Genomic DNA, 8,860 nt, shown 5'->3' with positions numbered 1-8,860 from the left:
CGTGGCTTAGCAGTTAAGTGCGCACACTCCACTACTGGCGGCCTGGGTTCGGATCCCGGGCGCGCACTGCCGCACCGCTTCTCCAGCCATGCTGAGGCCACGTCCCACATACAGCAACTAGAAGGATGTGCAACTATGACATACAACTATCTACCGGGGTACAACTATCTACTGGGACTTTGGGGGGAGAAAAAAAAGGAGGAGGATTGGCAATAGATGTTAGCTCAGAGCCGGTATTCCTCAGCAAAAAGGAGGAGGATTAGCATGGATGTTAGCTCAGGGCTGATCTTCCTCACAAAAAAAAAAAAAAAATACCATTGGTGAAACATTTCATGCTATAACTGTCTGAATGCCCGTCAAGGGCCAGGATTAGGTCCCCAGCACCTGCCTGCGGTGGCGTGTCTACCAAGACGGCCCAAAGTGAGAGAGTCCCCTGGTGGCATGAGTGAAGCCAGGGTCTGTAGAGATAGGAGCCAGACACATTAGTCAAGAGGTCAGAAATGGGTTATAAACAGAAGAGCTAGAACTCAGGTAGTAAAAGAAAATCAGACCAAAATAGGGACCATGAATTACTCTATGCATATCAGACTTCTGAAAAAAGTCCTGTTCATCCAGATAGGGAATCAGTCAGTTGAGAACTGTAATATATTCCATAGGAATGGTGAAGAGGTAGGTAGGAGATGACCTTTCTGATGGTTCAAAGAGAAGGTCTGAGACCTTTAAAAACTTTTTTCTGATCTTCGGTGAGATTCCTTGGGATATTACAATGATAGAACAAGAATAGGCTACTCTTTACCAAAAAAAGTAATCTAATAACAAGCTTATGGCTAAAATTAAAAATTCAGAGAGGTAATGAATTGAGAATAGTTATTGCTGGAAACCAAAATTAGTAAGTTAGAAGCTAAACTTCACAGAATTTAAAAAATGAAAATTAAAACATTTTACCTATCGTGTTAGCAAAGATTTAGATTATTAGGTATCCAGAGAAGTAGCATTTTCTGTCCTGTAAATTGTTACAACTTTTTAGGATGTAACTTAGCAATATCAATTAAAATTCAAAATATTCTGGGTTTAGGGGCCAGCCCAGTGGCATAGTGGTTAAGTTTGCATGCTCCGGTTCAGTGGCCTGGGGTTCGCAGGTTTGGATCCCGGGCATGGACCTACACACCACTTCTCAAGCCATGCTGTGGCAGGCGTCCCACATATAAAATAGAGGTAGATGGGCATGGATGTTAGCCCAAGGCCTATCTTCCTCAGCAAAAAGAGGAGGATTGGCAACAGATGTTAGCTCAGGGCTAATCTTCCTCACCAAAAAAAAAAAAATTTCTCAGTTTGGACTCAGAACTTCCGCTTCTAGAAATTAATTCTGAACAAAGAGATGGACTTGAGAATATTTGTTGAACCATTTTTTTTTAAACTTGGTAATAGCCCACATGTCAATCAATAACGAAATAACTAACCAATGTCTATAAAATTTAATGTTCTGCAGTAGTTAAAAAGAATGAAGTGCTGATGGAAGAATACCTAAAATGCTAAGTGAAAGAAGCAAATTGTGTATAATACTCAAAATTTTTAATAAATATTAATATGTATAAGAAAAAGTATGCTGCAAACGGTTGTTAGTGTCAGAGTTGAGTGTTATTTTCTGCATTAGTATGTCTATTGTGATTAGATTTTTTGAAACATTACGTGCTTATTTTCGTGCACATGAGTAAAAAGGAATTTCCTAAAATCTTCCGTAGAGGGGGAAAAGACATTACACAGAAGAATAGGAATCAACACTGCATAAGACTTACAAACCACAAGAAAACAATGGTGCTCTCTGCAAGGAACATAACCAGAAAACTGTTAGTATCCTAAATTTATGGAACTCAGATATTGATAAGGAAAAGAAGCAAGCCATTTAGAGAAAAGGAAACTCACATGGCAAAAAATACACGCAAAGATAATACATTCCCACTAGTAATTGGGGAAATGCAAATTAAAACTACAGTGAGGAGGGTCTGGCCTGGTGGCATAGTGGTTAAGTTCATGCACTCTGCTTCAGCAGCCCAGGGTTTGCAGATTTGGATCCGGGGCGTGGACCTACACACTGCTCATCAAGCCATGCTGTGGCAGGCGTCCCACATATAAAGTAGAGGAAGTTGGGTATGGATGTTAGCTCAGGGCCAATCTTCTTCAGCAAAAAGAGAGGTATTGGCAACAGATGTTAGCTCAGGGCTAATCTTCACCAAAAAACTGCAGTGAGGAACCATTCCACATGCATCAGATGTGGCATTCTTGCCAATACTGACATTGTCAGACTTTTAAAATGTTAGCAGTATTTATTAAGGATGAAGGTGCACATACCCTTCAACCCAGCAGTTCCACTCATGGATAAATACCAAGAGAAAACCTCCTACATACATATCCAGAGGTTTGTAGAAAAATATTACAGCCTTGTTTGTAGTGAAAAACTGAAAACAACCTGGAAGCTTATTGACAGGAAACAAATACATTACTGTCTGCTTTCCCCCAAAGCAGATCCCGAGACTAAAATTTAAGTGAAAGCAGTTTATTTGGTAGGTGATAACCAGAAAGCACCAATTAGTGTGTGGAAAAGTGAAACAGGAAAGGTAAGAAAGTCAGTTCAAGGTCAGTGAGCAGGTTCCCATTTTGTAACAAGCTCAACACTGCGGAGATATCTGGGAAGTGGAGGGGAAGGAAGCTGGGGTATTTATCCCCCATTCGTCATTGGTTGAGGGGTGTTCCCAGGGTGTTCCCTGTGTATGGGCTGAACCCACTCCAGCTACTAGATGGAGAGTCCCAGGAGTTTGCAGCAAGAAGCTGTCAGCATGCACAGGTGAGTGAATGCTAAACACTTAAAGCAATTCCATATGTTTATGTATGTAAGATCTTCGTACATTTTTATGTAGTAAAAAGTATAAAGCCACATGTGATTTGTTTGAAATATTTTACAACTTTAAAAAATACAGAAGCAGGAAGACCAATTAGAAGTTCAGGGATGATGGTAATTTAGACCAGAGGGTTGGGTGTAGTGAAAAAATTGTGATTCAGGGTATATTTCAAAGTTGGAGGTAACAGGATTTTCCGATGGAGTTTGATTTCAGTCTGGACCTACTGAATTTGAGATGCCTTAAAGGAAGGAAGGAGAGAGAATAAAATAAAAAGAAACTGAAAACAATAGAACCATGCCTTTGAAATTCTGAAACGTTATTTTCAAATAACTCTATACTCACCCAAATAATTAGGGGTGAGGGTAAAATAAAGACATTTTTAGACAAAGCCTCACTGTGATGTCCATGTACCCTTTCCTGGAAAGCTACTGGAGGAAATGCTCCAGCAAAAGAAGAAGTAAATCAAGAAAGAGGATGACAGCATCCAGGAAATAGGATCCAACAAAGGCAATATTCCAGCTATGTAGCTGGCTTAGAAAGCAAACAATAAAAATATAAATTGGTTGTTGACAGATCTGGAGCATTTGGAAAGAGGTAAGTTCATTGAAGATACAGCAAATGTAAAAAAAAGAGTGGTTTAGACAATCATTAATTACAGGAAAAAAAATGGTTGTAGAAGAAAGGAAGTAAAAGCATAATGTGCTGTTTTTCTCAACAATGAGATATAGGTACATAAAGTCATAAAAATGTGATGACTGCTTAACCCTACTGTGGTCTGAATGTTTGTGTTGCCCCAATGTTCATCTGTTGAAATCCTAACGCCTCATGTGAGGGTAATTGGAGGTGGGGCCATTGATAGGTGCTTAGGTCATGAGGGTGGAGCCCTCACGAATGGGAATTAGTGCCCTTATAAGGGGCCCCAGAGAGCTCCCTTGGCCTTCCTCATTCAAGGTTATAGTGAGAAGACAGCCATCAGTGAGGAAGCAGGCCCTCACCAGACACTGAGTCTGCCAGTGATCTGCCGTGATCTTGGACTTCCAGCCTCCAGAACTGTGAGAAATGTTTGCTGTTTAAAAGACACCCAGTTTATAATGGTTTGTCATAGCAACCTGAATGGACTAAGACACCCCTAAATGTGACAACTATCTGGGGACAATATGGGAGGAAAAGTGGCGATGGTGGTGTAAGAGCTAAATCCTCATCTGTCATATCAGAAAATCACTAGATAATGTGTAAAGTGACAAATCAAGAAATGACAAAATAATTATTTGAGAAAAAACTGAAGAAATTGCTAAAAGTTAAAAGTCATCGCTCTGGAAGAATTGGGAGGAGTAGAGCAGGCGACTGCTACGGTTTTTTATAAGCTTTAAGAGGCTAAAAAAAATACACGTATTAATACTTACATTCATTTGAAAAACTTAAAAAACAGAAAACATGAAGGTAACTACCAGAAGGAAAAGCTGAGAGAATGGAAAACGCTTGCCTCTGAAAAGAACGATTGAGGTTGGGGAGAGACAGAGCAGGAGACTGTTGTTTTCACAACAGTTGTTTTCACAAGACTTGGGACAATTTGATTTTATTTAAACATTTTCATGTATTTCTTTAATAAAAAACTTCCTTAATAAGAAGTTGCACTAGTTCATAAGAGCCGGCCTCCTGTTACTCTAGGACACCTCACATAAAATTTCAAAGACTCATTGCAATTTATTTCCAAAGTCAGCTTAAAAATGTAGACAGGAAAACATAATTAGCCAATGGTCACACACAAGCCCAAAGACCAACTATTAGGAAACCATCAGCCTTTCTTTTGTGTTCATCTTTCAAGACAGGAATCAAGTCTCCCTTTTCCCAGATTGATTTACGAAACAGCACTATAAAGTGATGATAATTTGAGGCAAAAATGTAAATAATAAAACACAGATATGTTCTAAGTATTCAGGTTAGCACATTTTATGTTTCAGTGAGATTGAAACTATGTAACATACCCACAACCTAACAGGCAATGTTTCAAAACGTCCACAGTACTCCGTATCAGGGATGGGTCCTGGAATCTGCATTTCAAACAAGTACACCAGCTGATTCTGAAGCCTACTCAAGTTTGTAAATCACTGAGGTAGAGTGCTTTTGCAACCTAAGGAAAAAAAAAATCAAAAATTTATTTCCTATCTCTAGGACACCTAAGTGAAGCAAAACATAAAAACAAGCAAATTATAAGAAGTCAACATGTATGAGATTGGAGAAGGTAAAATTGTAAAGATTAGATCTACGTGTTGCTGATCTATTTTAAGAACTGAAGACTTTCATTTAATAAATATGTAATAAAAATACATATGGAAGTATTTAATATTTGTAGCTCAAGAGATACATAGTAAGCAAACTTGATAATAGATGCCCCATAACAAGATGCTTTTTTTATAGTTAAACTAAAAACTATAATAAAGCAAATGACCCAATTAAGCAACATGAGGGAAAGTGTGGCTGGCTAGCTGCGAAAAGAGTTCCAAAAAATAATTACCTTTGAAAGACTGAACCCTGTGATCAAGGATATTCCAACTGGGAGAAAAAAAAAGAAACACATAATTAATTGAGTACTGGGAATAGAATTAGAGACTCTATAATGAAAAGACAATGCTCACAAAGAGGATAGAGCCTTTGGCCAAACACAGAGGAAAGACCCCTTCAATCTGCAAGAGGTTGTGCTAGTCCTAGGACAAAGATGAGACTGCATCAGTGACTGTTTCTAAGTATCTGTTCCTGCCCTCTCTGTCCCCCGGGAGACCTCAGGTGGACCAGGAAGTTTTTCTGTCGGTACATTGACATTCCTGTTAAGCCTCTGTGTTCTTGGAACAAAAAAAGGAGAGAACAAGTTACATTGTTATGTGGTATTTCAAATAACTGCCAACTTTGCCGTCAATAATCAAAGTAAATGTGAAATTTATTTATCAGAAGACAAATTTTAGGTGGTCTCTACTTCTTTGCCCCAGGGCCATAGGACACACACGAGGCAACCCCTGAAGGATAGTTAGTCTGCAAGAAGACTTGATGATGCTGGAGCTCAGGAAAACTGAAGGAGGAAGAGACTTGCTATTGCACCTACCAGCCAAAATCTTTTGGGAAAGGGACCCTGAATGAGAAGCCCTTTTTCAGCCCCTGGTCACAGCCCCCTTCAAGGACCAAAGTTTGCCTGCAGGTTGGTTTCCACTGCCAGTCGTCTTTGATAGGTGAATTAGCAAAATTTAAACTCAGGATTTTCCCCCCAGCATTTTATTATGAACTATTGCAAGCACAAGGAAAGTTGAAAGAATTAAACATTAAACACCCATTTACCCATTACCTAGATTCTACCATTGTTAACACTTTGCTGTCTCTGATTTATCACATATTTAGCCATCCATCCATCTAGCCATCTTATATTTTGATGCATTTCCAAGTAAGTTGTAGATATCAATATGCTTCATCCCTAGATTCTTCAGCTTGCATATCATTAACTATAGTTTCTTTTTTTTTTTTTTACTTTTTTTTGGTAAAACTTACAAATTTTAAGTGAAATACAAATCCTAAGTGTAGCATTCTACAGGTTTTGAGAAAAGCATATGCCCATGTGACCCAAACCTCCATCCGTCGCCCCAGAAAACTCCCTCATACCCCTTCGCACTCAATCCCCCAGCCCCAAAGGCGATTGCTCGTCTGGGTTTTTTCCTCATTATAGATTATTTTTGCCTGTTCCTGAGCTTATATGAATGGAATCCTGCAGGATGTACCCTTTTGATCTAGTTTATTTCACTCAGCATAATTTATTTGAGATTCACCCATGCTGTTGCACGTATCAGTGGTTTGTTCTTGTCATAACTGATGGTTATTCCATTGTATGGCTGTACCACGGTTTATTTTATCCATTCTCCCATTGATGGATATGTGGGCTCTTTTAAAGTGGGATTTGAGCCTGGTGTTGAAGAATCTAAAGAGGTGGTGACTGAGGGTCAAGAGGAAGGCAGATATATGCTCCATGCAGAGAAAAATCCATGAAGAACTTCATTTCCAGATTCCAAAACCCAGGACAAGACCTTACCACGGCAGGGAGGGCGTTATCAAGCCCCATCTCCATCAAGTGCCAGTGCCTACTCCACCTTTGTGGGGCCTCTAAATCTGTTCTCTCTTTTTCTTAACCACATCTAGTTCAGGTCTTCATTTTCTTTCTTTTTTTTTTTTTTTTTTTGTGAGGAAGATCAGCCCTGAGCTAACATCCATGCTAATCCTCCTCTTTTTGCTGAGGAAGACTGGCTCTGAGCTAACATCTATTGCCAATCCTCCTCCTTTTTCCTCCCCAAAGCCCCAGTAGATAGTTGTGTGTCATAGTTGCACATCCTTCTAGTTGCTGTATGTGGGACGTGGCTTCAGCATGGCTGGAGAAGCGGTGCATTGGTGCGCACCCGGGATCCGAACCCGGGCCGCCGGCAGCGGAGCGCGCACACTTAACCGCTAAGCCAGGGGGCCAGCCCTTCATTTTCTTTCACTTGGACTGTTTGAGTAACCTACACTGCTGGTTTCTCAGTCTCTGATCTCCCTCAATAATCTACCATAAACATGGCCACCAAGACAGCCTTTCGCAACTGTACCTCTTATTATGTCACTGTCTCACCTCCCTAATGCTCACCCAGGTAAGGCCAAACTCCACCTTGGCATGTAAGGTCCTCTACAGATGGCACTGGTCAACCTCTCCAGACTTATTATCTCCCACTGCCACTCCCTGCATGTTGTACACAAGCCACCCTCTGCTCCTCACAAATCCCCGAATAGACCCAAGCTTACTACACGCATGCCTTTCCTTCTGCATTTCTCTCTGCCTGTGAATTTTCCTCCCTGTATCCTCCAGTCTGAGCCCTACCTGTTCCTCAGAGCCCTGCACAAACCCAAAAGGTTACCTCTTTCATGAAGCTTTCCTTCTCTCCCTCTTCCAAATCACCCAGCACCACCTATCTCTATTACAGCTCTTAAATGCGGTTGGCCTTACAGCTGTTTTCTCATCTCTTCTCCTTTATCAATTAAGAATGTCTTCAGCTGCAAGTATCAGAAAATCCAATTGACAATGGCTTGAACAAATTGGGATTTGCTGACTCTGTGATTCCCTTGGTTTTTCCTTCAAGGTTCAAGATGGCCACTACTGCATCAGAAATCAAGTCCACATTCACAGCAGGAGGAAGAGAGAAAGAGAGCAGTGTCAGGCACATGTTTCCCTTTCATCAGGAAAGCAAAAAAACCCTCCTAGCAATCGAGTCTAATTCTAATTAATGCACATCAGAATTTAGATCACTGGCTTAAAACTAGTCTTGATCTATCATCTATGGCTGGCATATTCCCCCCACCCCAACAAAATCAGAGGTCTCTTGGCAAGGAAGAAAGGAGGATGGATATGAGAATACAATTAACAGTGTTTGCTACATGAACTCGGCCAGACTGCCAGCTGTTTCAAGGTAGAAAGTATATCTTATTCACCTTTATCTCCCCTCAAGATGTCTAGCATCTCAAAAATGTTGATGATAGATCGATAGACAGATGGGTAGATAGATAGATAGATAGATAGATAGATAGATAGATAGATAACAAAATGAGTTAAATAGAATTTTGTGTATCATCATTATAACCTGATAAGCTGTATAACATTCTTTAGGAAAATGAGCTTCAAGTTTTAAACAACCAATTTACAAATGAACTATTTGCAAAAAAAGAAAAAAAAATCATTAGTAGGAGACAACTAATACTTAGCTCTTTTAATGAAGTATTCTTTAGTTGGTTTTATTGCATGAGAACTGAATAGAAAACCACACTAATTTATCTCTTATTCACTGCATGTCTGGTGGCTGTGTGTCCTAAGTGAAAATCTAGGTAGGCAAAGGACCTAGAGAGGAAAAATCAGCTTCCCAAGGTGCCCAGCCCCCTGCATCCACTCTCCTCCCAGGTTACCA

The sequence above is a fragment of the Diceros bicornis genome, chromosome 1 (assembly GCF_020826845.1).
Source record: "Diceros bicornis minor isolate mBicDic1 chromosome 1, mDicBic1.mat.cur, whole genome shotgun sequence".
Lineage (NCBI taxonomy): Eukaryota > Metazoa > Chordata > Mammalia > Perissodactyla > Rhinocerotidae > Diceros > Diceros bicornis.
This window is presented reverse-complemented; position numbering follows the sequence as displayed.